This window comes from Equus asinus, chromosome 1, assembly GCF_041296235.1.
Source record: "Equus asinus isolate D_3611 breed Donkey chromosome 1, EquAss-T2T_v2, whole genome shotgun sequence".
Lineage (NCBI taxonomy): Eukaryota > Metazoa > Chordata > Mammalia > Perissodactyla > Equidae > Equus > Equus asinus.
Genome location: NC_091790.1, coordinates 15,281,514 through 15,308,925, shown reverse-complemented (window position 1 = coordinate 15,308,925; position 27,412 = coordinate 15,281,514).

The following is a 27,412-nucleotide window of genomic DNA, read 5'->3' as shown; positions in this document are numbered from 1 at the left end:
TGTAAGATTATCCTGGGTTTCACCTCTTACATGTTATGTAGATGGCCAAGTGGGTGGACGTTCCCCAGAGAAAGTCCTGGACTCCCTCCCAGGTTGAAGTTGCCCGGGCCATCCTCTGATGCGCAATGATCGTGTCATCTCCTAGCACTCTGCCGATTCCACCTTGGCAGGTCCCATGTTTTCCTTCCTTCTTCCTCTGGGGAAGTGTACCAGAGGCGTTCATGGATTGTAAAAGCCTCACGGTTCTTTTTCTGGTGCGTATTGATAAGGTGACCTCACCATTGCTACTTAGTTTATGATCCCTGTCCGCACCGTACCATGAAATCTGTATTTCCTAACACTGCTAATGTGATCTGCACCCGTGATGTGAAACAGTGAGGCCTGGGCCGGCCAAGCAGAACGTGGGCACTTACCCGCTCCGCCACAGGGCCGGCCCTGAATTGGACTTTTGGACCAACCTTTTGCCTGAGCTTGGGAACACGTGGGCCTGTTTGGATTATTCGTGAAGGTGATTAGTAGTAACATCCTGGACGGTAACCTTTTCCGTGGGTGCATGGGTTTAGCAGGCAGCATGTTCTGTGGGTAGTATTCCTCTTCATCTATTTGGAATGGTCTACCTTTCTGTAGCATCAGTACGCATTTTGAGGTGATTTTCCAGCCTTGGAAGTTCACCTTCTCTCATCTCTTTCAGCCCCAAAGCTTTATGCCGTCATTCTGGACCCCATTTTGGATTTTTTTTGCTTTTAGGTGAATTTATTGCCACAACCCTGCACTAGAACATCCTATATCTTTCCGATTTGCATCCTCATCGATGTAGACTTCCGTGTAGCTGACATCATCTTCCCCTGCGTAAGCCTAATAGCAGGCCCTGACCACACACTTGTGCCTCATCATCTGTTTCACCCTCTCACACCTCCCCGCTTTGTCTCTGGGAACCCCCAATCAAATGTCCCGTGCCACCTGTTCCTGACCGCTTGTTTTTGCTTCTCCTCTTAAGTGAGGTCCTACGGTACTTGCCTTGCTCCCTGGGGCTTGTTTCACTTCCCTAAAACCCTCACAGCCATTCTGGTGCTCACAAATGGCTGGATTGCATCCTTGGTTCCGGCTGACTGGTATGCCATTGCGTGGCTATAGCCCATCTTCCTTCTGCACTCGTCCCTTGCTGGGCTCCAGGGAGGCTTCCAAGTCTTGGGTCGTGGGAGCGACGCTGTGGTGAACTCAGCGGTGCACATGTCTTTATGCAGGAGTGTTTCCGAGTTCTTTGGATCAACACGCCGCAGAGGAATAGCTGGATCATATGGGACATGGATTCTTCAAGTTCTGAGGCAGTTCCACACCGCTTGGCGTAGTGGCTGCACCGGTCTGCACTCCCACCAACGGTGCAGGAGGCTTCCCTTCTCTCCACCTCCTCTCTGACACTTGTGGCTTCCTGTCTGCTTCCTTATAGCCATTCTGACCACAGTGAGCTGCTGTGCCCTTGCAGTTTGCATTTGCATTGGCCTGAGACTTAATGACGGTGAGCAAGTGTTCATGCACCCGTTGGCCCTCTTTCGATCTTCTTGGCAGAAATCTCTGTTTCCATCTTCTGCCCAGGTTTTCATTGGCTTGTTGTTTTTTTTTCCTGTGGGGACGTGCGAGTTGATTGCATCCTTGGGCTTTTCACCCCTTGTCCGATGTGTGGTTTGCAAACATCCTCCCCCAGTCGTTGTGCTATCTTTGCATTCAGTCGATGGTTTCCTTCACTGGGCAGAAGCGTCCGCATTTGACGTGGTCCCGTTGGTTTCTTGTTGACTTGGTTGCCCTGGCCCAGTCGGACTTGCTTCTTCCAAACAGGCGGCTCAGACAGATGGCAAAGAGCACTCTGCCTAGGTCTTCTGCTACAAGGTTCACGGTTTCAAGTCTGCCATTCAAGGCTTTGATCCATTTCAGGTGGTGTGTGTGCCAGGTGTAACATCATGGTGTACTCTCGTTGTGTTCCATGTGGCTGTGCAGGCTTCCCAGCACCGTTTATGGTTGAGACTCTCCCTTCTCCGCTGTCTCCTCTTGGCTCCCTGGTCGAAAATGGGCTGTCCATGTACGTTTGAGTGGGGCTCTGGGTTCTCGATTCTGTTGCATGGGTCTGTGTGCCTGTTTTGGGGCCCAGACTGTGCCGTCTCGGTACCTAGTGCTTCGTCCTATATGTTGAAATCGGAAAGTGTGCCACGTCCTGCTTTTTTCGTTTTCCTGAGGATTCCTTTGCCTAGTCAGGGTGTCTTGTTGCTGGCTAGAAGCTTTAGCATTCCCTCTTCTGTCTCTGTGGGAAACATTGCTGCAACTTTGACTGGGATTGCATGGAATCCAGAGATTCCTTGCTCTGGTAGGGACGTTTCCAGTGTGTTGATGCTTCCACTCCTAGATCCTGGAATCTCCTTCTTTCTCCTTGTGTCTTCTTGAATTTCTTTCCCCCAACGTTGGTTAGTTTTCCATTGCCATGGCTTTCACCTGTTTTGCTAAGTTTCTTCATAGAGATCTCATCCTTCTCACGGGCATGCAGTTTCTCACTTTTTCTTTTCAGCTTCACTTTCTCTATGCTTTGCAACTTGGAATCGGTTATGTTCTGGCAGAAGTGCATCGCTGAGCTCACATCTGCTGGCAATGCTCCTGTATTTGCTGTGGAAGTCTGGCCCTGTCTAACGTCCCTTCCCATCTGCCTCTACACTACCTCGGACGCCTGCCCCAGAATGCCTGAAGCAGTGGTGAGCAGGCCCACCCGAGGGTCCACCCGGCCCACCACGGGCCACCGACCCAGAAGGTGCGGACCTCACCGCTGCGCCACCGGCCGGCCCCTTTCATGTTCCGTTGGCAACCTGCAGTTGAGGGCAATGGGACTTGAATATGCTACTTGAGCCCAACTCTGGCACTGTGTAGATGAGGCCAGGTTGTTTCTCGGGTCCACTGCGATGTCAGAGGATTTGTCATAATCGTGTCTCTGCTGTCCCGGCAAGCTTCACGCACACACGGTTTCCTGGCCCGCTTGGAGCAGTCTCATAACTCACCCTTCCCACTTAGCCCAGCCTTGACCTTCGCTGCCGTCTTTTGGCTTGTGAATTTCTCTGCCTTTCAAACGTTCCAGCAGAGTCTGTCTAAAGACGGACATCATCTTTCATTGTGGATTATCCAGGTGTGATTTCTGTTCGCCTTCCATTTTCTGGGACCTTTGTCTCTTTTCCATAGGAGAATCGTCATGGTATTTCTCAGCTATCCCCCTTAGACATGCTTATCAGTCCGTTCCCCTTCATTCCAAGTGATTCATTTTGCATTTCTGGAATCACCGTATGTTCTCTAGGCCGAGGTGTGAGTGCTTTCGTGACTCTTGGTTGTTGTCTTTGAATTTGCACCGGTCACTTGAAGGAGTCTTTGCTGTCCTAGCCTGGGTCAAACTAAGCACTGGGAACACGTGGTCGTCTGGGTTGGTTTGACATCCTGAGGTCAGAAACTCCAAACTCGAGGTCGTCCTGGCATCCCCCTTTACACACACAATGTTTGCAGGACAAATTAGACGAGTCTGATGAATCCCTCTCTCCAGGAAAGATATTTTTCTGTCTCCTTTCCGGATTTGGGAAGTTTCGAACTTCACCCCTGATCCTGGAACGTTCCCCCAGGTGCCGTCTAGATACGGGCTTACTTTATTTCTATAGGCTGTGCCATTTGTTTGCCTTACATCCTCAGCCCTGGCCTGTTTATTTTTCTTGAAACAGAATTGTAATGTTCTCATTTTCAGCCCACTTCCTTACATGTGGTGTCAAAACACATAATCCATAATCCTTCTACGGCAAGAGGTAGGGGGAGAGAATTTCGATGGAGGCAAACTGAGCACACTAGCCTGGGAGGGCAGCCTTCACGAAGGAACGAAGCCCTGTGGAAAAGGGTGCTTTTCAGCACCCTTGTAGAGCCCTTCCAAACAAAGAGACATAGCCCAAGCGTGACAGGGCTCCATTCCTTCAAGGCTCCCAAGACATCTCTTGGGACACATTAGCATGTACCCGGTGGGCCCCCGTGACGCCAGAGCTATGGAAAGTGAGACTGATCTGCAAAGAATGCCAGGGGCCTAGGAAAGGAGGCATCGAGTCTTCTCTTCAACGTCCTCAAGACCTCATTCTTGACTTTGGCTTATGCTTAAGGCAGAAGGACCACGTAGGTCTGATAAGGCCCAAGTCCGGCCTCTTGCTTCCAATCAAGTTGCAAGCTTGAATCAGCATGGCCTCCCCATAGACTTGAATAGATGACAACGTTCTCCTCTCGGGGCTTGTCCCTCTATTCTCGCTTCTTGCCAAGGATTCCTTTCTTACCCCTCGAATCAGCGTCTGTTTTATGTCTTCCAGTTTCTGTGTCCGCTTTCTGTTTCTCAAAGCTGTTTCTGGGTATCCCTCCCTTTAATAGCCTAGCCTAGGCCAATCCTCAGTCTGTAACCGTGCGGCCATCTTGGCGGACATGATCCTCGTGATGTCATAAACCACCTCAAAATTCGAAGTTGTCCTGACAACCTGCGTGCACACAGAGTTTCAGAGCCATCTCAGGCCAGGCTGACTCCTCACCCTTCCCTGGTAGGATAGTTTTCCTTTTTCTCGATTTCTTGTCGGTTTCTGTCTTGCCCCTCGAACTTTGGAAGGCCTGCTACATTCTCTCTAGACACTGGTTTCTGTCCTGTAAGATTATCCTGGGTTTCACCTCTTACATGTTATGTAGATGGCCAAGTGGGTGGACGTTCCCCAGAGAAAGTCCTGGACTCCCTCCCAGGTTGAAGTTGCCCGGGCCATCCTCTGATGCGCAATGATCGTGTCATCTCCTAGCACTCTGCCGATTCCACCTTGGCAGGTCCCATGTTTTCCTTCCTTCTTCCTCTGGGGAAGTGTACCAGAGGCGTTCATGGATTGTAAAAGCCTCACGGTTCTTTTTCTGGTGCGTATTGATAAGGTGACCTCACCATTGCTACTTAGTTTATGATCCCTGTCCGCACCGTACCATGAAATCTGTATTTCCTAACACTGCTAATGTGATCTGCACCCGTGATGTGAAACAGTGAGGCCTGGGCTGGCCAAGCAGAACGTGGGCACTTACCCGCTCCGCCACAGGGCCGGCCCTGAATTGGACTTTTGGACCAACCTTTTGCCTGAGCTTGGGAACACGTGGGCCTGTTTGGATTATTCGTGAAGGTCATTAGTAGTAACATCCTGGACGGTAACCTTTTCCGTGGGTGCATGGGTTTAGCAGGCAGCATGTTCTGTGGGTAGTATTCCTCTTCATCTATTTGGAATGGTCTACCTTTCTGTAGCATCAGTACGCATTTTGAGGTGATTTTCCAGCCTTGGAAGTTCACCTTCTCTAATCTCTGTCAGCCCCAAAGGTTTATGCCGTCATTCTGGACCCCATTTTGGATTTTTTTTGCTTTTAGGTGAATTTATTGCCACAACCCTGCACTAGAACATCCTATATCTTTCCGATTTGCATCCTCATCGATGTAGACTTCCGTGTAGCTGACATCATCTTCCCCTGCGTAAGCCTAATAGCAGGCCCTGACCACACACTTGTGCCTCATCATCTGTTTCACCCTCTCACACCTCCCCGCTTTGTCTCTGGGAACCCCCAATCAAATGTCCCGTGCCACCTGTTCCTGACCGCTTGTTTTTGCTTCTCCTCTTAAGTGAGGTCCTACGGTACTTGCCTTGCTCCCTGGGGCTTGTTTCACTTCCCTAAAACCCTCACAGCCATTCTGGTGCTCACAAATGGCTGGATTGCATCCTTGGTTCCGGCTGACTGGTATGCCATTGCGTGGCTATAGCCCATCTTCCTTCTGCACTCGTCCCTTGCTGGGCTCCAGGGAGGCTTCCAAGTCTTGGGTCGTGGGAGCGACGCTGTGGTGAACTCAGCGGTGCACATGTCTTTATGCAGGAGTGTTTCCGAGTTCTTTGGATCAACACGCCGCAGAGGAATAGCTGGATCATATGGGACATGGATTCTTCAAGTTCTGAGGCAGTTCCACACCGCTTGGCGTAGTGGCTGCACCGGTCTGCACTCCCACCAACGGTGCAGGAGGCTTCCCTTCTCTCCACCTCCTCTCTGACACTTGTGGCTTCCTGTCTGCTTCCTTATAGCCATTCTGACCACAGTGAGCTGCTGTGCCCTTGCAGTTTGCATTTGCATTGGCCTGAGACTTAATGACGGTGAGCAAGTGTTCATGCACCCGTTGGCCCTCTTTCGATCTTCTTGGCAGAAATCTCTGTTTCCATCTTCTGCCCAGGTTTTCATTGGCTTGTTGTTGTTTTTTTTTCCTGTGGGGACGTGCGAGTTGATTGCATCCTTGGGCTTTTCACCCCTTGTCCGATGTGTGGTTTGCAAACATCCTCCCCCAGTCGTTGTGCTATCTTTGCATTCAGTCGATGGTTTCCTTCACTGGGCAGAAGCGTCCGCATTTGACGTGGTCCCGTTGGTTTCTTGTTGACTTGGTTGCCCTGGCCCAGTCGGACTTGCTTCTTCCAAACAGGCGGCTCAGACAGATGGCAAAGAGCACTCTGCCTAGGTCTTCTGCTACAAGGTTCACGGTTTCAAGTCTGCCATTCAAGGCTTTGATCCATTTCAGGTGGTGTGTGTGCCAGGTGTAACATCATGGTGTACTCTCGTTGTGTTCCATGTGGCTGTGCAGGCTTCCCAGCACCGTTTATGGTTGAGACTCTCCCTTCTCCGCTGTCTCCTCTTGGCTCCCTGGTCGAAAATGGGCTGTCCATGTACGTTTGAGTTGGGCTCTGGGTTCTCGATTCTGTTGCATGGGTCTGTGTGCCTGTTTTGGGGCCCAGACTGTGCCGTCTCGGTACCTAGTGCTTCGTCCTATATGTTGAAATCGGAAAGTGTGCCACGTCCTGCTTTTTTCGTTTTCCTGAGGATTCCTTTGCCTAGTCAGGGTGTCTTGTTGCTGGCTAGAAGCTTTAGCATTCCCTCTTCTGTCTCTGTGGGAAACATTGCTGCAACTTTGACTGGGATTGCATGGAATCCAGAGATTCCTTGCTCTGGTAGGGACGTTTCCAGTGTGTTGATGCTTCCACTCCTAGATCCTGGAATCTCCTTCTTTCTCCTTGTGTCTTCTTGAATTTCTTTCCCCCAACGTTGGTTAGTTTTCCATTGCCATGGCTTTCACCTGTTTTGCTAAGTTTCTTCATAGAGATCTCATCCTTCTCACGGGCATGCAGTTTCTCACTTTTTCTTTTCAGCTTCAGTTTCTCTATGCTTTGCAACTTGGAATCGGTTTTGTTCTGGCAGAAGTGCATCGCTGAGCTCACATCTGCTGGCAATGCTCCTGTATTTGCTGTGGAAGTCTGGCCCTGTCTAACGTCCCTTCCCATCTGCCTCTACACTACCTCGGACGCCTGCCCCAGAATGCCTGAAGCAGTGGTGAGCAGGCCCACCCGAGGGTCCACCCGGCCCACCACGGGCCACCGACCCAGAAGGTGCGGACCTCACCGCTGCGCCACCGGCCGGCCCCTTTCATGTTCCGTTGGCAACCTGCAGTTGAGGGCAATGGGACTTGAATATGCTACTTGAGCCCAACTCTGGCACTGTGTAGATGAGGCCAGGTTGTTTCTCGGGTCCACTGCGATGTCAGAGGATTTGTCATAATCGTGTCTCTGCTGTCCCGGCAAGCTTCACGCACACACGGTTTCCTGGCCCGCTTGGAGCAGTCTCATAACTCACCCTTCCCACTTAGCCCAGCCTTGACCTTCGCTGCCGTCTTTTGGCTTGTGAATTTCTCTGCCTTTCAAACGTTCCAGCAGAGTCTGTCTAAAGACGGACATCATCTTTCATTGTGGATTATCCAGGTGTGATTTCTGTTCGCCTTCCATTTTCTGGGACCTTGGTCTCTTTTCCATAGGAGAATCGTCATGGTATTTCTCAGCTATCCCCCTTAGACATGCTTATCAGTCCGTTCCCCTTCATTCCAAGTGATTCATTTTGCATTTCTGGAATCACCGTATGTTCTCTAGGCCGAGGTGTGAGTGCTTTCGTGACTCTTGGTTGTTGTCTTTGAATTTGCACCGGTCACTTGAAGGAGTCTTTGCTGTCCTAGCCTGGGTCAAACTAAGCACTGGGAACACGTGGTCGTCTGGGTTGGTTTGACATCCTGAGGTCAGAAACTCCAAACTCGAGGTCGTCCTGGCATCCCCCTTTACACACACAATGTTTGCAGGACAAATTAGACGAGTCTGATGAATCCCTCTCTCCAGGAAAGATATTTTTCTGTCTCCTTTCCGGATTTGGGAAGTTTCGAACTTCACCCCTGATCCTGGAACGTTCCCCCAGGTGCCGTCTAGATACGGGCTTACTTTATTTCTATAGGCTGTGCCATTTGTTTGCCTTACATCCTCAGCCCTGGCCTGTTTATTTTTCTTGAAACAGAATTGTAATGTTCTCATTTTCAGCCCACTTCCTTACATGTGGTGTCAAAACACATAATCCATAATCCTTCTACGGCAAGAGGTAGGGGGAGAGAATTTCGATGGAGGCAAACTGAGCACACTAGCCTGGGAGGGCAGCCTTCACGAAGGAACGAACCCCTGTGGAAAAGGGTGCTTTTCAGCACCCTTGTAGAGCCCTTCCAAACAAAGAGACATAGCCCAAGCGTGACAGGGCTCCATTCCTTCAAGGCTCCCAAGACATCTCTTGGGACACATTAGCATGTACCCGGTGGGCCCCCGTGACGCCAGAGCTATGGAAAGTGAGACTGATCTGCAAAGAATGCCAGGGGCCTAGGAAAGGAGGCATCGAGTCTTCTCTTCAATGTCCTCAAGACCTCATTCTTGACTTTGGCTTATGCTTAAGGCAGAAGGACCACGTAGGTCTGATAAGGCCCAAGTCCGGCCTCTTGCTTCCAATCAAGTTGCAAGCTTGAATCAGCATGGCCTCCCCATAGACTTGAATAGATGACAACGTTCTCCTCTCGGGGCTTGTCCCTCTATTCTCGCTTCTTGCCAAGGATTCCTTTCTTACCCCTCGAATCAGCGTCTGTTTTATGTCTTCCAGTTTCTGTGTCCGCTTTCTTTTTCTCAAAGCTGTTTCTGGGTATCCCTCCCTTTAATAGCCTAGCCTAGGCCAATCCTCAGTCTGTAACCGTGCGGCCATCTTGGCGGACATGATCCTCGTGATGTCATAAACCACCTCAAAATTCGAAGTTGTCCTGACAACCTGCGTGCACACAGAGTTTCAGAGCCATCTCAGGCCAGGCTGACTCCTCACCCTTCCCTGGTAGGATAGTTTTCCTTTTTCTCGATTTCTTGTCGGTTTCTGTCTTGCCCCTCGAACTTTGGAAGGCCTGCTACATTCTCTCTAGACACTGGTTTCTGTCCTGTAAGATTATCCTGGGTTTCACCTCTTACATTTTATGTAGATGGCCAAGTGGGTGGACGTTCCCCAGAGAAAGTCCTGGACTCCCTCCCAGGTTGAAGTTGCCCGGGCCATCCTCTGATGCGCAATGATCGTGTCATCTCCTAGCACTCTGCCGATTCCACCTTGGCAGGTCCCATGTTTTCCTTCCTTCTTCCTCTGGGGAAGTGTACCAGAGGCGTTCATGGATTGTAAAAGCCTCACGGTTCTTTTTCTGGTGCGTATTGATAAGGTGACCTCACCATTGCTACTTAGTTTATGATCCCTGTCCGCACCGTACCATGAAATCTGTATTTCCTAACACTGCTAATGTGATCTGCACCCGTGATGTGAAACAGTGAGGCCTGGGCCGGCCAAGCAGAACGTGGGCACTTACCCGCTCCGCCACAGGGCCGGCCCTGAATTGGACTTTTGGACCAACCTTTTGCCTGAGCTTGGGAACACGTGGGCCTGTTTGGATTATTCGTGAAGGTCATTAGTAGTAACATCCTGGACGGTAACCTTTTCCGTGGGTGCATGGGTTTAGCAGGCAGCATGTTCTGTGGGTAGTATTCCTCTTCATCTATTTGGAATGGTCTACCTTTCTGTAGCATCAGTACGCATTTTGAGGTGATTTTCCAGCCTTGGAAGTTCACCTTCTCTAATCTCTGTCAGCCCCAAAGGTTTATGCCGTCATTCTGGACCCCATTTTGGATTTTTTTTGCTTTTAGGTGAATTTATTGCCACAACCCTGCACTAGAACATCCTATATCTTTCCGATTTGCATCCTCATCGATGTAGACTTCCGTGTAGCTGACATCATCTTCCCCTGCGTAAGCCTAATAGCAGGCCCTGACCACACACTTGTGCCTCATCATCTGTTTCACCCTCTCACACCTCCCCGCTTTGTCTCTGGGAACCCCCAATCAAATGTCCCGTGCCACCTGTTCCTGACCGCTTGTTTTTGCTTCTCCTCTTAAGTGAGGTCCTACGGTACTTGCCTTGCTCCCTGGGGCTTGTTTCACTTCCCTAAAACCCTCACAGCCATTCTGGTGCTCACAAATGGCTGGATTGCATCCTTGGTTCCGGCTGACTGGTATGCCATTGCGTGGCTATAGCCCATCTTCCTTCTGCACTCGTCCCTTGCTGGGCTCCAGGGAGGCTTCCAAGTCTTGGGTCGTGGGAGCGACGCTGTGGTGAACTCAGCGGTGCACATGTCTTTATGCAGGAGTGTTTCCGAGTTCTTTGGATCAACACGCCGCAGAGGAATAGCTGGATCATATGGGACATGGATTCTTCAAGTTCTGAGGCAGTTCGACACCGCTTGGCGTAGTGGCTGCACCGGTCTGCACTCCCACCAACGGTGCAGGAGGCTTCCCTTCTCTCCACCTCCTCTCTGACACTTGTGGCTTCCTGTCTGCTTCCTTATAGCCATTCTGACCACAGTGAGCTGCTGTGCCCTTGCAGTTTGCATTTGCATTGGCCTGAGACTTAATGACGGTGAGCAAGTGTTCATGCACCCGTTGGCCCTCTTTCGATCTTCTTGGCAGAAATCTCTGTTTCCATCTTCTGCCCAGGTTTTCATTGGCTTGTTGTTGTTTTTTTTTCCTGTGGGGACGTGCGAGTTGATTGCATCCTTGGGCTTTTCACCCCTTGTCCGATGTGTGGTTTGCAAACATCCTCCCCCAGTCGTTGTGCTATCTTTGCATTCAGTCGATGGTTTCCTTCACTGGGCAGAAGCGTCCGCATTTGACGTGGTCCCGTTGGTTTCTTGTTGACTTGGTTGCCCTGGCCCAGTCGGACTTGCTTCTTCCAAACAGGCGGCTCAGACAGATGGCAAAGAGCACTCTGCCTAGGTCTTCTGCTACAAGGTTCACGGTTTCAAGTCTGCCATTCAAGGCTTTGATCCATTTCAGGTGGTGTGTGTGCCAGGTGTAACATCATGGTGTACTCTCGTTGTGTTCCATGTGGCTGTGCAGGCTTCCCAGCACCGTTTATGGTTGAGACTCTCCCTTCTCCGCTGTCTCCTCTTGGCTCCCTGGTCGAAAATGGGCTGTCCATGTACGTTTGAGTTGGGCTCTGGGTTCTCGATTCTGTTGCATGGGTCTGTGTGCCTGTTTTGGGGCCCAGACTGTGCCGTCTCGGTACCTAGTGCTTCGTCCTATATGTTGAAATCGGAAAGTGTGCCACGTCCTGCTTTTTTCGTTTTCCTGAGGATTCCTTTGCCTAGTCAGGGTGTCTTGTTGCTGGCTAGAAGCTTTAGCATTCCCTCTTCTGTCTCTGTGGGAAACATTGCTGCAACTTTGACTGGGATTGCATGGAATCCAGAGTGTCCTTGCTCTGGTAGGGACGTTTCCAGTGTGTTGATGCTTCCACTCCTAGATCCTGGAATCTCCTTCTTTCTCCTTGTGTCTTCTTGAATTTCTTTCCCCCAACGTTGGTTAGTTTTCCATTGCCATGGCTTTCACCTGTTTTGCTAAGTTTCTTCATAGAGATCTCATCCTTCTCACGGGCATGCAGTTTCTCACTTTTTCTTTTCAGCTTCAGTTTCTCTATGCTTTGCAACTTGGAATCGGTTTTGTTCTGGCAGAAGTGCATCGCTGAGCTCACATCTGCTGGCAATGCTCCTGTATTTGCTGTGGAAGTCTGGCCCTGTCTAACGTCCCTTCCCATCTGCCTCTACACTACCTCGGACGCCTGCCCCAGAATGCCTGAAGCAGTGGTGAGCAGGCCCACCCGAGGGTCCACCCGGCCCACCACGGGCCACCGACCCAGAAGGTGCGGACCTCACCGCTGCGCCACCGGCCGGCCCCTTTCATGTTCCGTTGGCAACCTGCAGTTGAGGGCAATGGGACTTGAATATGCTACTTGAGCCCAACTCTGGCACTGTGTAGATGAGGCCAGGTTGTTTCTCGGGTCCACTGCGATGTCAGAGGATTTGTCATAATCGTGTCTCTGCTGTCCCGGCAAGCTTCACGCACACACGGTTTCCTGGCCCGCTTGGAGCAGTCTCATAACTCACCCTTCCCACTTAGCCCAGCCTTGACCTTCGCTGCCGTCTTTTGGCTTGTGAATTTCTCTGCCTTTCAAACGTTCCAGCAGAGTCTGTCTAAAGACGGACATCATCTTTCATTGTGGATTATCCAGGTGTGATTTCTGTTCGCCTTCCATTTTCTGGGACCTTTGTCTCTTTTCCATAGGAGAATCGTCATGGTATTTCTCAGCTATCCCCCTTAGACATGCTTATCAGTCCGTTCCCCTTCATTCCAAGTGATTCATTTTGCATTTCTGGAATCACCGTATGTTCTCTAGGCCGAGGTGTGAGTGCTTTCGTGACTCTTGGTTGTTGTCTTTGAATTTGCACCGGTCACTTGAAGGAGTCTTTGCTGTCCTAGCCTGGGTCAAACTAAGCACTGGGAACACGTGGTCGTCTGGGTTGGTTTGACATCCTGAGGTCAGAAACTCCAAACTCGAGGTCGTCCTGGCATCCCCCTTTACACACACAATGTTTGCAGGACAAATTAGACGAGTCTGATGAATCCCTCTCTCCAGGAAAGATATTTTTCTGTCTCCTTTCCGGATTTGGGAAGTTTCGAACTTCACCCCTGATCCTGGAACGTTCCCCCAGGTGCCGTCTAGATACGGGCTTACTTTATTTCTATAGGCTGTGCCATTTGTTTGCCTTACATCCTCAGCCCTGGCCTGTTTATTTTTCTTGAAACAGAATTGTAATGTTCTCATTTTCAGCCCACTTCCTTACATGTGGTGTCAAAACACATAATCCATAATCCTTCTACGGCAAGAGGTAGGGGGAGAGAATTTCGATGGAGGCAAACTGAGCACACTAGTCTGGGAGGGCAGCCTTCACGAAGGAACGAAGCCCTGTGGAAAAGGGTGCTTTTCAGCACCCTTGTAGAGCCCTTCCAAACAAAGAGACATAGCCCAAGCGTGACAGGGCTCCATTCCTTCAAGGCTCCCAAGACATCTCTTGGGACACATTAGCATGTACCCGGTGGGCCCCCGTGACGCCAGAGCTATGGAAAGTGAGACTGATCTGCAAAGAATGCCAGGGGCCTAGGAAAGGAGGCATCGAGTCTTCTCTTCAATGTCCTCAAGACCTCATTCTTGACTTTGGCTTATGCTTAAGGCAGAAGGACCACGTAGGTCTGATAAGGCCCAAGTCCGGCCTCTTGCTTCCAATCAAGTTGCAAGCTTGAATCAGCATGGCCTCCCCATAGACTTGAATAGATGACAACGTTCTCCTCTCGGGGCTTGTCCCTCTATTCTCGCTTCTTGCCAAGGATTCCTTTCTTACCCCTCGAATCAGCGTCTGTTTTATGTCTTCCAGTTTCTGTGTCCGCTTTCTTTTTCTCAAAGCTGTTTCTGGGTATCCCTCCCTTTAATAGCCTAGCCTAGGCCAATCCTCAGTCTGTAACCGTGCGGCCATCTTGGCGGACATGATCCTCGTGATGTCATAAACCACCTCAAAATTCGAAGTTGTCCTGACAACCTGCGTGCACACAGAGTTTCAGAGCCATCTCAGGCCAGGCTGACTCCTCACCCTTCCCTGGTAGGATAGTTTTCCTTTTTCTCGATTTCTTGTCGGTTTCTGTCTTGCCCCTCGAACTTTGGAAGGCCTGCTACATTCTCTCTAGACACTGGTTTCTGTCCTGTAAGATTATCCTGGGTTTCACCTCTTACATGTTATGTAGATGGCCAAGTGGGTGGACGTTCCCCAGAGAAAGTCCTGGACTCCCTCCCAGGTTGAAGTTGCCCGGGCCATCCTCTGATGCGCAATGATCGTGTCATCTCCTAGCACTCTGCCGATTCCACCTTGGCAGGTCCCATGTTTTCCTTCCTTCTTCCTCTGGGGAAGTGTACCAGAGGCGTTCATGGATTCTAAAAGCCTCACGGTTCTTTTTCTGGTGCGTATTGATAAGGTGACCTCACCATTGCTACTTAGTTTATGATCCCTGTCCGCACCGTACCATGAAATCTGTATTTCCTAACACTGCTAATGTGATCTGCACCCGTGATGTGAAACAGTGAGGCCTGGGCCGGCCAAGCAGAACGTGGGCACTTACCCGCTCCGCCACAGGGCCGGCCCTGAATTGGACTTTTGGACCAACCTTTTGCCTGAGCTTGGGAACACGTGGGCCTGTTTGGATTATTCGTGAAGGTGATTAGTAGTAACATCCTGGACGGTAACCTTTTCCGTGGGTGCATGGGTTTAGCAGGCAGCATGTTCTGTGGGTAGTATTCCTCTTCATCTATTAGGAATGGTCTACCTTTCTGTAGCATCAGTACGCATTTTGAGGTGATTTTCCAGCCTTGGAAGTTCACCTTCTCTAATCTCTGTCAGCCCCAAAGGTTTATGCCGTCATTCTGGACCCCATTTTGGATTTTTTTTGCTTTTAGGTGAATTTATTGCCACAACCCTGCACTAGAACATCCTATATCTTTCCGATTTGCATCCTCATCGATGTAGACTTCCGTGTAGCTGACATCATCTTCCCCTGCGTAAGCCTAATAGCAGGCCCTGACCACACACTTGTGCCTCATCATCTGTTTCACCCTCTCACACCTCCCCGCTTTGTCTCTGGGAACCCCCAATCAAATGTCCCGTGCCACCTGTTCCTGACCGCTTGTTTTTGCTTCTCCTCTTAAGTGAGGTCCTACGGTACTTGCCTTGCTCCCTGGGGCTTGTTTCACTTCCCTAAAACCCTCACAGCCATTCTGGTCCTCACAAATGGCTGGATTGCATCCTTGGTTCCGGCTGACTGGTATGCCATTGCGTGGCTATAGCCCATCTTCCTTCTGCACTCGTCCCTTGCTGGGCTCCAGGGAGGCTTCCAAGTCTTGGGTCGTGGGAGCGACGCTGTGGTGAACTCAGCGGTGCACATGTCTTTATGCAGGAGTGTTTCCGAGTTCTTTGGATCAACACGCCGCAGAGGAATAGCTGGATCATATGGGACATGGATTCTTCAAGTTCTGAGGCAGTTCCACACCGCTTGGCGTAGTGGCTGCACCGGTCTGCACTCCCACCAACGGTGCAGGAGGCTTCCCTTCTCTCCACCTCCTCTCTGACACTTGTGGCTTCCTGTCTGCTTCCTTATAGCCATTCTGACCACAGTGAGCTGCTGTGCCCTTGCAGTTTGCATTTGCATTGGCCTGAGACTTAATGACGGTGAGCAAGTGTTCATGCACCCGTTGGCCCTCTTTCGATCTTCTTGGCAGAAATCTCTGTTTCCATCTTCTGCCCAGGTTTTCATTGGCTTGTTGTTGTTTTTTTTTCCTGTGGGGACGTGCGAGTTGATTGCATCCTTGGGCTTTTCACCCCTTGTCCGATGTGTGGTTTGCAAACATCCTCCCCCAGTCGTTGTGCTATCTTTGCATTCAGTCGATGGTTTCCTTCACTGGGCAGAAGCGTCCGCATTTGACGTGGTCCCGTTGGTTTCTTGTTGACTTGGTTGCCCTGGCCCAGTCGGACTTGCTTCTTCCAAACAGGCGGCTCAGACAGATGGCAAAGAGCACTCTGCCTAGGTCTTCTGCTACAAGGTTCACGGTTTCAAGTCTGCCATTCAAGGCTTTGATCCATTTCAGGTGGTGTGTGTGCCAGGTGTAACATCATGGTGTACTCTCGTTGTGTTCCATGTGGCTGTGCAGGCTTCCCAGCACCGTTTATGGTTGAGACTCTCCCTTCTCCGCTGTCTCCTCTTGGCTCCCTGGTCGAAAATGGGCTGTCCATGTACGTTTGAGTTGGGCTCTGGGTTCTCGATTCTGTTGCATGGGTCTGTGTGCCTGTTTTGGGGCCCAGACTGTGCCGTCTCGGTACCTAGTGCTTCGTCCTATATGTTGAAATCGGAAAGTGTGCCACGTCCTGCCTTTTTCGTTTTCCTGAGGATTCCTTTGCCTAGTCAGGGTGTCTTGTTGCTGGCTAGAAGCTTTAGCATTCCCTCTTCTGTCTCTGTGGGAAACATTGCTGCAACTTTGACTGGGATTGCATGGAATCCAGAGTGTCCTTGCTCTGGTAGGGACGTTTCCAGTGTGTTGATACTTCCACTCCTAGATCCTGGAATCTCCTTCTTTCTCCTTGTGTCTTCTTGAATTTCTTTCCCCCAACGTTGGTTAGTTTTCCATTGCCATGGCTTTCACCTGTTTTGCTAAGTTTCTTCATAGAGATCTCATCCTTCTCACGGGCATGCAGTTTCTCACTTTTTCTTTTCAGCTTCAGTTTCTCTATGCTTTGCAACTTGGAATCGGTTTTGTTCTGGCAGAAGTGCATCGCTGAGCTCACATCTGCTGGCAATGCTCCTGTATTTGCTGTGGAAGTCTGGCCCTGTCTAACGTCCCTTCCCATCTGCCTCTACACTACCTCGGACGCCTGCCCCAGAATGCCTGAAGCAGTGGTGAGCAGGCCCACCCGAGGGTCCACCCGGCCCACCACGGGCCACCGACCCAGAAGGTGCGGACCTCACCGCTGCGCCACCGGCCGGCCCCTTTCATGTTCCGTTGGCAACCTGCAGTTGAGGGCAATGGGACTTGATTATGCTACTTGAGCCCAAGTCTGGCACTGTGTAGATGAGGCCAGGTTGTTTCTCGGGTCCACTGCGATGTCAGAGGATTTGTCATAATCGTGTCTCTGCTGTCCCGGCAAGCTTCACGCACACACGGTTTCCTGGCCCGCTTGGAGCAGTCTCATAACTCACCCTTCCCACTTAGCCCAGCCTTGACCTTCGCTGCCGTCTTTTGGCTTGTGAATTTCTCTGCCTTTCAAACGTTCCAGCAGAGTCTGTCTAAAGACGGACATCATCTTTCATTGTGGATTATCCAGGTGTGATTTCTGTTCGCCTTCCATTTTCTGGGACCTTGGTCTCTTTTCCATAGGAGAATCGTCATGGTATTTCTCAGCTATCCCCCTTAGACATGCTTATCAGTCCGTTCCCCTTCATTCCAAGTGATTCATTTTGCATTTCTGGAATCACCGTATGTTCTCTAGGCCGAGGTGTGAGTGCTTTCGTGACTCTTGGTTGTTGTCTTTGAATTTGCACCGGTCACTTGAAGGAGTCTTTGCTGTCCTAGCCTGGGTCAAACTAAGCACTGGGAACACGTGGTCGTCTGGGTTGGTTTGACATCCTGAGGTCAGAAACTCCAAACTCGAGGTCGTCCTGGCATCCCCCTTTACACACACAATGTTTGCAGGACAAATTAGACGAGTCTGATGAATCCCTCTCTCCAGGAAAGATATTTTTCTGTCTCCTTTCCGGATTTGGGAAGTTTCGAACTTCACCCCTGATCCTGGAACGTTCCCCCAGGTGCCGTCTAGATACGGGCTTACTTTATTTCTATAGGCTGTGCCATTTGTTTGCCTTACATCCTCAGCCCTGGCCTGTTTATTTTTCTTGAAACAGAATTGTAATGTTCTCATTTTCAGCCCACTTCCTTACATGTGGTGTCAAAACACATAATCCATAATCCTTCTACGGCAAGAGGTAGGGGGAGAGAATTTCGATGGAGGCAAACTGAGCACACTAGCCTGGGAGGGCAGCCTTCACGAAGGAACGAAGCCCTGTGGAAAAGGGTGCTTTTCAGCACCCTTGTAGAGCCCTTCCAAACAAAGAGACATAGCCCAAGCGTGACAGGGCTCCATTCCTTCAAGGCTCCCAAGACATCTCTTGGGACACATTAGCATGTACCCGGTGGGCCCCCGTGACGCCAGAGCTATGGAAAGTGAGACTGATCTGCAAAGAATGCCAGGGGCCTAGGAAAGGAGGCATCGAGTCTTCTCTTCAACGTCCTCAAGACCTCATTCTTGACTTTGGCTTATGCTTAAGGCAGAAGGACCACGTAGGTCTGATAAGGCCCAAGTCCGGCCTCTTGCTTCCAATCAAGTTGCAAGCTTGAATCAGCATGGCCTCCCCATAGACTTGAATAGATGACAACGTTCTCCTCTCGGGGCTTGTCCCTCTATTCTCGCTTCTTGCCAAGGATTCCTTTCTTACCCCTCGAATCAGCGTCTGTTTTATGTCTTCCAGTTTCTGTGTCCGCTTTCTGTTTCTCAAAGCTGTTTCTGGGTATCCCTCCCTTTAATAGCCTAGGCTAGGCCAATCCTCAGTCTGTAACCGTGCGGCCATCTTGGCGGACATGATCCTCGTGATGTCATAAACCACCTCAAAATTCGAAGTTGTCCTGACAACCTGCGTGCACACAGAGTTTCAGAGCCATCTCAGGCCAGGCTGACTCCTCACCCTTCCCTGGTAGGATAGTTTTCCTTTTTCTCGATTTCTTGTCGGTTTCTGTCTTGCCCCTCGAACTTTGGAAGGCCTGCTACATTCTCTCTAGACACTGGTTTCTGTCCTGTAAGATTATCCTGGGTTTCACCTCTTACATTTTATGTAGATGGCCAAGTGGGTGGACGTTCCCCAGAGAAAGTCCTGGACTCCCTCCCAGGTTGAAGTTGCCCGGGCCATCCTCTGATGCGCAATGATCGTGTCATCTCCTAGCACTCTGCCGATTCCACCTTGGCAGGTCCCATGTTTTCCTTCCTTCTTCCTCTGGGGAAGTGTACCAGAGGCGTTCATGGATTGTAAAAGCCTCACGGTTCTTTTTCTGGTGCGTATTGATAAGGTGACCTCACCATTGCTACTTAGTTTATGATCCCTGTCCGCACCGTACCATGAAATCTGTATTTCCTAACACTGCTAATGTGATCTGCACCCGTGATGTGAAACAGTGAGGCCTGGGCCGGCCAAGCAGAACGTGGGCACTTACCCGCTCCGCCACAGGGCCGGCCCTGAATTGGACTTTTGGACCAACCTTTTGCCTGAGCTTGGGAACACGTGGGCCTGTTTGGATTATTCGTGAAGGTCATTAGTAGTAACATCCTGGACGGTAACCTTTTCCGTGGGTGCATGGGTTTAGCAGGCAGCATGTTCTGTGGGTAGTATTCCTCTTCATCTATTAGGAATGGTCTACCTTTCTGTAGCATCAGTACGCATTTTGAGGTGATTTTCCAGCCTTGGAAGTTCACCTTCTCTAATCTCTGTCAGCCCCAAAGCTTTATGCCGTCATTCTGGACCCCATTTTGGATTTTTTTTGCTTTTAGGTGAATTTATTGCCACAACCCTGCACTAGAACATCCTATATCTTTCCGATTTGCATCCTCATCGATGTAGACTTCCGTGTAGCTGACATCATCTTCCCCTGCGTAAGCCTAATAGCAGGCCCTGACCACACACTTGTGCCTCATCATCTGTTTCACCCTCTCACACCTCCCCGCTTTGTCTCTGGGAACCCCCAATCAAATGTCCCGTGCCACCTGTTCCTGACCGCTTGTTTTTGCTTCTCCTCTTAAGTGAGGTCCTACGGTACTTGCCTTGCTCCCTGGGGCTTGTTTCACTTCCCTAAAACCCTCACAGCCATTCTGGTGCTCACAAATGGCTGGATTGCATCCTTGGTTCCGGCTGACTGGTATGCCATTGCGTGGCTATAGCCCATCTTCCTTCTGCACTCGTCCCTTGCTGGGCTCCAGGGAGGCTTCCAAGTCTTGGGTCGTGGGAGCGACGCTGTGGTGAACTCAGCGGTGCACATGTCTTTATGCAGGAGTGTTTCCGAGTTCTTTGGATCAACACGCCGCAGAGGAATAGCTGGATCATATGGGACATGGATTCTTCAAGTTCTGAGGCAGTTCGACACCGCTTGGCGTAGTGGCTGCACCGGTCTGCACTCCCACCAACGGTGCAGGAGGCTTCCCTTCTCTCCACCTCCTCTCTGACACTTGTGGCTTCCTGTCTGCTTCCTTATAGCCATTCTGACCACAGTGAGCTGCTGTGCCCTTGCAGTTTGCATTTGCATTGGCCTGAGACTTAATGACGGTGAGCAAGTGTTCATGCACCCGTTGGCCCTCTTTCGATCTTCTTGGCAGAAATCTCTGTTTCCATCTTCTGCCCAGGTTTTCATTGGCTTGTTGTTGTTTTTTTTTCCTGTGGGGACGTGCGAGTTGATTGCATCCTTGGGCTTTTCACCCCTTGTCCGATGTGTGGTTTGCAAACATCCTCCCCCAGTCGTTGTGCTATCTTTGCATTCAGTCGATGGTTTCCTTCACTGGGCAGAAGCGTCCGCATTTGACGTGGTCCCGTTGGTTTCTTGTTGACTTGGTTGCCCTGGCCCAGTCGGACTTGCTTCTTCCAAACAGGCGGCTCAGACAGATGGCAAAGAGCACTCTGCCTAGGTCTTCTGCTACAAGGTTCACGGTTTCAAGTCTGCCATTCAAGGCTTTGATCCATTTCAGGTGGTGTGTGTGCCAGGTGTAACATCATGGTGTACTCTCGTTGTGTTCCATGTGGCTGTGCAGGCTTCCCAGCACCGTTTATGGTTGAGACTCTCCCTTCTCCGCTGTCTCCTCTTGGCTCCCTGGTCGAAAATGGGCTGTCCATGTACGTTTGAGTTGGGCTCTGGGTTCTCGATTCTGTTGCATGGGTCTGTGTGCCTGTTTTGGGGCCCAGACTGTGCCGTCTCGGTACCTAGTGCTTCGTCCTATATGTTGAAATCGGAAAGTGTGCCACGTCCTGCCTTTTTCGTTTTCCTGAGGATTCCTTTGCCTAGTCAGGGTGTCTTGTTGCTGGCTAGAAGCTTTAGCATTCCCTCTTCTGTCTCTGTGGGAAACATTGCTGCAACTTTGACTGGGATTGCATGGAATCCAGAGATTCCTTGCTCTGGTAGGGCGTTTCCAGTGTGTTGATGCTTCCACTCCTAGATCCTGGAATCTCCTTCTTTCTCCTTGTGTCTTCTTGAATTTCTTTCCCCCAACGTTGGTTAGTTTTCCATTGCCATGGCTTTCACCTGTTTTGCTAAGTTTCTTCATAGAGATCTCATCCTTCTCACGGGCATGCAGTTTCTCACTTTTTCTTTTCAGCTTCAGTTTCTCTATGCTTTGCAACTTGGAATCGGTTTTGTTCTGGCAGAAGTGCATCGCTGAGCTCACATCTGCTGGCAATGCTCCTGTATTTGCTGTGGAAGTCTGGCCCTGTCTAACGTCCCTTCCCATCTGCCTCTACACTACCTCGGACGCCTGCCCCAGAATGCCTGAAGCAGTGGTGAGCAGGCCCACCCGAGGGTCCACCCGGCCCACCACGGGCCACCGACCCAGAAGGTGCGGACCTCACCGCTGCACCACCGGCCGGCCCCTTTCATGTTCCGTTGGCAACCTGCAGTTGAGGGCAATGGGACTTGAATATGCTACTTGAGCCCAACTCTGGCACTGTGTAGATGAGGCCAGGTTGTTTCTCGGGTCCACTGCGATGTCAGAGGATTTGTCATAATCGTGTCTCTGCTGTCCCGGCAAGCTTCACGCACACACGGTTTCCTGGCCCGCTTGGAGCAGTCTCATAACTCACCCTTCCCACTTAGCCCAGCCTTGACCTTCGCTGCCGTCTTTTGGCTTGTGAATTTCTCTGCCTTTCAAACGTTCCAGCAGAGTCTGTCTAAAGACGGACATCATCTTTCATTGTGGATTATCCAGGTGTGATTTCTGTTCGCCTTCCATTTTCTGGGACCTTTGTCTCTTTTCCATAGGAGAATCGTCATGGTATTTCTCAGCTATCCCCCTTAGACATGCTTATCAGTCCGTTCCCCTTCATTCCAAGTGATTCATTTTGCATTTCTGGAATCACCGTATGTTCTCTAGGCCGAGGTGTGAGTGCTTTCGTGACTCTTGGTTGTTGTCTTTGAATTTGCACCGGTCACTTGAAGGAGTCTTTGCTGTCCTAGCCTGGGTCAAACTAAGCACTGGGAACACGTGGTCGTCTGGGTTGGTTTGACATCCTGAGGTCAGAAACTCCAAACTCGAGGTCATCCTGGCATCCCCCTTTACACACACAATGTTTGCAGGACAAATTAGACGAGTCTGATGAATCCCTCTCTCCAGGAAAGATATTTTTCTGTCTCCTTTCCGGATTTGGGAAGTTTCGAACTTCACCCCTGATCCTGGAACGTTCCCCCAGGTGCCGTCTAGATACGGGCTTACTTTATTTCTATAGGCTGTGCCATTTGTTTGCCTTACATCCTCAGCCCTGGCCTGTTTATTTTTCTTGAAACAGAATTGTAATGTTCTCATTTTCAGCCCACTTCCTTACATGTGGTGTCAAAACACATAATCCATAATCCTTCTACGGCAAGAGGTAGGGGGAGAGAATTTCGATGGAGGCAAACTGAGCACACTAGCCTGGGAGGGCAGCCTTCACGAAGGAACGAAGCCCTGTGGAAAAGGGTGCTTTTCAGCACCCTTGTAGAGCCCTTCCAAACAAAGAGACATAGCCCAAGCGTGACAGGGCTCCATTCCTTCAAGGCTCCCAAGACATCTCTTGGGACACATTAGCATGTACCCGGTGGGCCCCCGTGACGCCAGAGCTATGGAAAGTGAGACTGATCTGCAAAGAATGCCAGGGGCCTAGGAAAGGAGGCATCGAGTCTTCTCTTCAATGTCCTCAAGACCTCATTCTTGACTTTGGCTTATGCTTAAGGCAGAAGGACCACGTAGGTCTGATAAGGCCCAAGTCCGGCCTCTTGCTTCCAATCAAGTTGCAAGCTTGAATCAGCATGGCCTCCCCATAGACTTGAATAGATGACAACGTTCTCCTCTCGGGGCTTGTCCCTCTATTCTCGCTTCTTGCCAAGGATTCCTTTCTTACCCCTCGAATCAGCGTCTGTTTTATGTCTTCCAGTTTCTGTGTCCGCTTTCTGTTTCTCAAAGCTGTTTCTGGGTATCCCTCCCTTTAATAGCCTAGGCTAGGCCAATCCTCAGTCTGTAACCGTGCGGCCATCTTGGCGGACATGATCCTCGTGATGTCATAAACCACCTCAAAATTCGAAGTTGTCCTGACAACCTGCGTGCACACAGAGTTTCAGAGCCATCTCAGGCCAGGCTGACTCCTCACCCTTCCCTGGTAGGATAGTTTTCCTTTTTCTCGATTTCTTGTCGGTTTCTGTCTTGCCCCTCGAACTTTGGAAGGCCTGCTACATTCTCTCTAGACACTGGTTTCTGTCCTGTAAGATTATCCTGGGTTTCACCTCTTACATTTTATGTAGATGGCCAAGTGGGTGGACGTTCCCCAGAGAAAGTCCTGGACTCCCTCCCAGGTTGAAGTTGCCCGGGCCATCCTCTGATGCGCAATGATCGTGTCATCTCCTAGCACTCTGCCGATTCCACCTTGGCAGGTCCCATGTTTTCCTTCCTTCTTCCTCTGGGGAAGTGTACCAGAGGCGTTCATGGATTGTAAAAGCCTCACGGTTCTTTTTCTGGTGCGTATTGATAAGGTGACCTCACCATTGCTACTTAGTTTATGATCCCTGTCCGCACCGTACCATGAAATCTGTATTTCCTAACACTGCTAATGTGATCTGCACCCGTGATGTGAAACAGTGAGGCCTGGGCCGGCCAAGCAGAACGTGGGCACTTACCCGCTCCGCCACAGGGCCGGCCCTGAATTGGACTTTTGGACCAACCTTTTGCCTGAGCTTGGGAACACGTGGGCCTGTTTGGATTATTCGTGAAGGTGATTAGTAGTAACATCCTGGACGGTAACCTTTTCCGTGGGTGCATGGGTTTAGCAGGCAGCATGTTCTGTGGGTAGTATTCCTCTTCATCTATTAGGAATGGTCTACCTTTCTGTAGCATCAGTACGCATTTTGAGGTGATTTTCCAGCCTTGGAAGTTCACCTTCTCTAATCTCTGTCAGCCCCAAAGCTTTATGCCGTCATTCTGGACCCCATTTTGGATTTTTTTTGCTTTTAGGTGAATTTATTGCCACAACCCTGCACTAGAACATCCTATATCTTTCCGATTTGCATCCTCATCGATGTAGACTTCCGTGTAGCTGACATCATCTTCCCCTGCGTAAGCCTAATAGCAGGCCCTGACCACACACTTGTGCCTCATCATCTGTTTCACCCTCTCACACCTCCCCGCTTTGTCTCTGGGAACCCCCAATCAAATGTCCCGTGCCACCTGTTCCTGACCGCTTGTTTTTGCTTCTCCTCTTAAGTGAGGTCCTACGGTACTTGCCTTGCTCCCTGGGGCTTGTTTCACTTCCCTAAAACCCTCACAGCCATTCTGGTGCTCACAAATGGCTGGATTGCATCCTTGGTTCCGGCTGACTGGTATGCCATTGCGTGGCTATAGCCCATCTTCCTTCTGCACTCGTCCCTTGCTGGGCTCCAGGGAGGCTTCCAAGTCTTGGGTCGTGGGAGCGACGCTGTGGTGAACTCAGCGGTGCACATGTCTTTATGCAGGAGTGTTTCCGAGTTCTTTGGATCAACACGCCGCAGAGGAATAGCTGGATCATATGGGACATGGATTCTTCAAGTTCTGAGGCAGTTCGACACCGCTTGGCGTAGTGGCTGCACCGGTCTGCACTCCCACCAACGGTGCAGGAGGCTTCCCTTCTCTCCACCTCCTCTCTGACACTTGTGGCTTCCTGTCTGCTTCCTTATAGCCATTCTGACCACAGTGAGCTGCTGTGCCCTTGCAGTTTGCATTTGCATTGGCCTGAGACTTAATGACGGTGAGCAAGTGTTCATGCACCCGTTGGCCCTCTTTCGATCTTCTTGGCAGAAATCTCTGTTTCCATCTTCTGCCCAGGTTTTCATTGGCTTGTTGTTGTTTTTTTTTCCTGTGGGGACGTGCGAGTTGATTGCATCCTTGGGCTTTTCACCCCTTGTCCGATGTGTGGTTTGCAAACATCCTCCCCCAGTCGTTGTGCTATCTTTGCATTCAGTCGATGGTTTCCTTCACTGGGCAGAAGCGTCCGCATTTGACGTGGTCCCGTTGGTTTCTTGTTGACTTGGTTGCCCTGGCCCAGTCGGACTTGCTTCTTCCAAACAGGCGGCTCAGACAGATGGCAAAGAGCACTCTGCCTAGGTCTTCTGCTACAAGGTTCACGGTTTCAAGTCTGCCATTCAAGGCTTTGATCCATTTCAGGTGGTGTGTGTGCCAGGTGTAACATCATGGTGTACTCTCGTTGTGTTCCATGTGGCTGTGCAGGCTTCCCAGCACCGTTTATGGTTGAGACTCTCCCTTCTCCGCTGTCTCCTCTTGGCTCCCTGGTCGAAAATGGGCTGTCCATGTACGTTTGAGTTGGGCTCTGGGTTCTCGATTCTGTTGCATGGGTCTGTGTGCCTGTTTTGGGGCCCAGACTGTGCCGTCTCGGTACCTAGTGCTTCGTCCTATATGTTGAAATCGGAAAGTGTGCCACGTCCTGCTTTTTTCGTTTTCCTGAGGATTCCTTTGCCTAGTCAGGGTGTCTTGTTGCTGGCTAGAAGCTTTAGCATTCCCTCTTCTGTCTCTGTGGGAAACATTGCTGCAACTTTGACTGGGATTGCATGGAATCCAGAGATTCCTTGCTCTGGTAGGGCGTTTCCAGTGTGTTGATGCTTCCACTCCTAGATCCTGGAATCTCCTTCTTTCTCCTTGTGTCTTCTTGAATTTCTTTCCCCCAACGTTGGTTAGTTTTCCATTGCCATGGCTTTCACCTGTTTTGCTAAGTTTCTTCATAGAGATCTCATCCTTCTCACGGGCATGCAGTTTCTCACTTTTTCTTTTCAGCTTCAGTTTCTCTATGCTTTGCAACTTGGAATCGGTTTTGTTCTGGCAGAAGTGCATCGCTGAGCTCACATCTGCTGGCAATGCTCCTGTATTTGCTGTGGAAGTCTGGCCCTGTCTAACGTCCCTTCCCATCTGCCTCTACACTACCTCGGACGCCTGCCCCAGAATGCCTGAAGCAGTGGTGAGCAGGCCCACCCGAGGGTCCACCCGGCCCACCACGGGCCACCGACCCAGAAGGTGCGGACCTCACCGCTGCGCCACCGGCCGGCCCCTTTCATGTTCCGTTGGCAACCTGCAGTTGAGGGCAATGGGACTTGAATATGCTACTTGAGCCCAACTCTGGCACTGTGTAGATGAGGCCAGGTTGTTTCTCGGGTCCACTGCGATGTCAGAGGATTTGTCATAATCGTGTCTCTGCTGTCCCGGCAAGCTTCACGCACACACGGTTTCCTGGCCCGCTTGGAGCAGTCTCATAACTCACCCTTCCCACTTAGCCCAGCCTTGACCTTCGCTGCCGTCTTTTGGCTTGTGAATTTCTCTGCCTTTCAAACGTTCCAGCAGAGTCTGTCTAAAGACGGACATCATCTTTCATTGTGGATTATCCAGGTGTGATTTCTGTTCGCCTTCCATTTTCTGGGACCTTTGTCTCTTTTCCATAGGAGAATCGTCATGGTATTTCTCAGCTATCCCCCTTAGACATGCTTATCAGTCCGTTCCCCTTCATTCCAAGTGATTCATTTTGCATTTCTGGAATCACCGTATGTTCTCTAGGCCGAGGTGTGAGTGCTTTCGTGACTCTTGGTTGTTGTCTTTGAATTTGCACCGGTCACTTGAAGGAGTCTTTGCTGTCCTAGCCTGGGTCAAACTAAGCACTGGGAACACGTGGTCGTCTGGGTTGGTTTGACATCCTGAGGTCAGAAACTCCAAACTCGAGGTCATCCTGGCATCCCCCTTTACACACACAATGTTTGCAGGACAAATTAGACGAGTCTGATGAATCCCTCTCTCCAGGAAAGATATTTTTCTGTCTCCTTTCCGGATTTGGGAAGTTTCGAACTTCACCCCTGATCCTGGAACGTTCCCCCAGGTGCCGTCTAGATACGGGCTTCCTTTATTTCTATAGGCTGTGCCATTTGTTTGCCTTACATCCTCAGCCCTGGCCTGTTTATTTTTCTTGAAACAGAATTGTAATGTTCTCATTTTCAGCCCACTTCCTTACATGTGGTGTCAAAACACATAATCCATAATCCTTCTACGGCAAGAGGTAGGGGGAGAGAATTTCGATGGAGGCAAACTGAGCACACTAGCCTGGGAGGGCAGCCTTCACGAAGGAACGAAGCCCTGTGGAAAAGGGTGCTTTTCAGCACCCTTGTAGAGCCCTTCCAAACAAAGAGACATAGCCCAAGCGTGACAGGGCTCCATTCC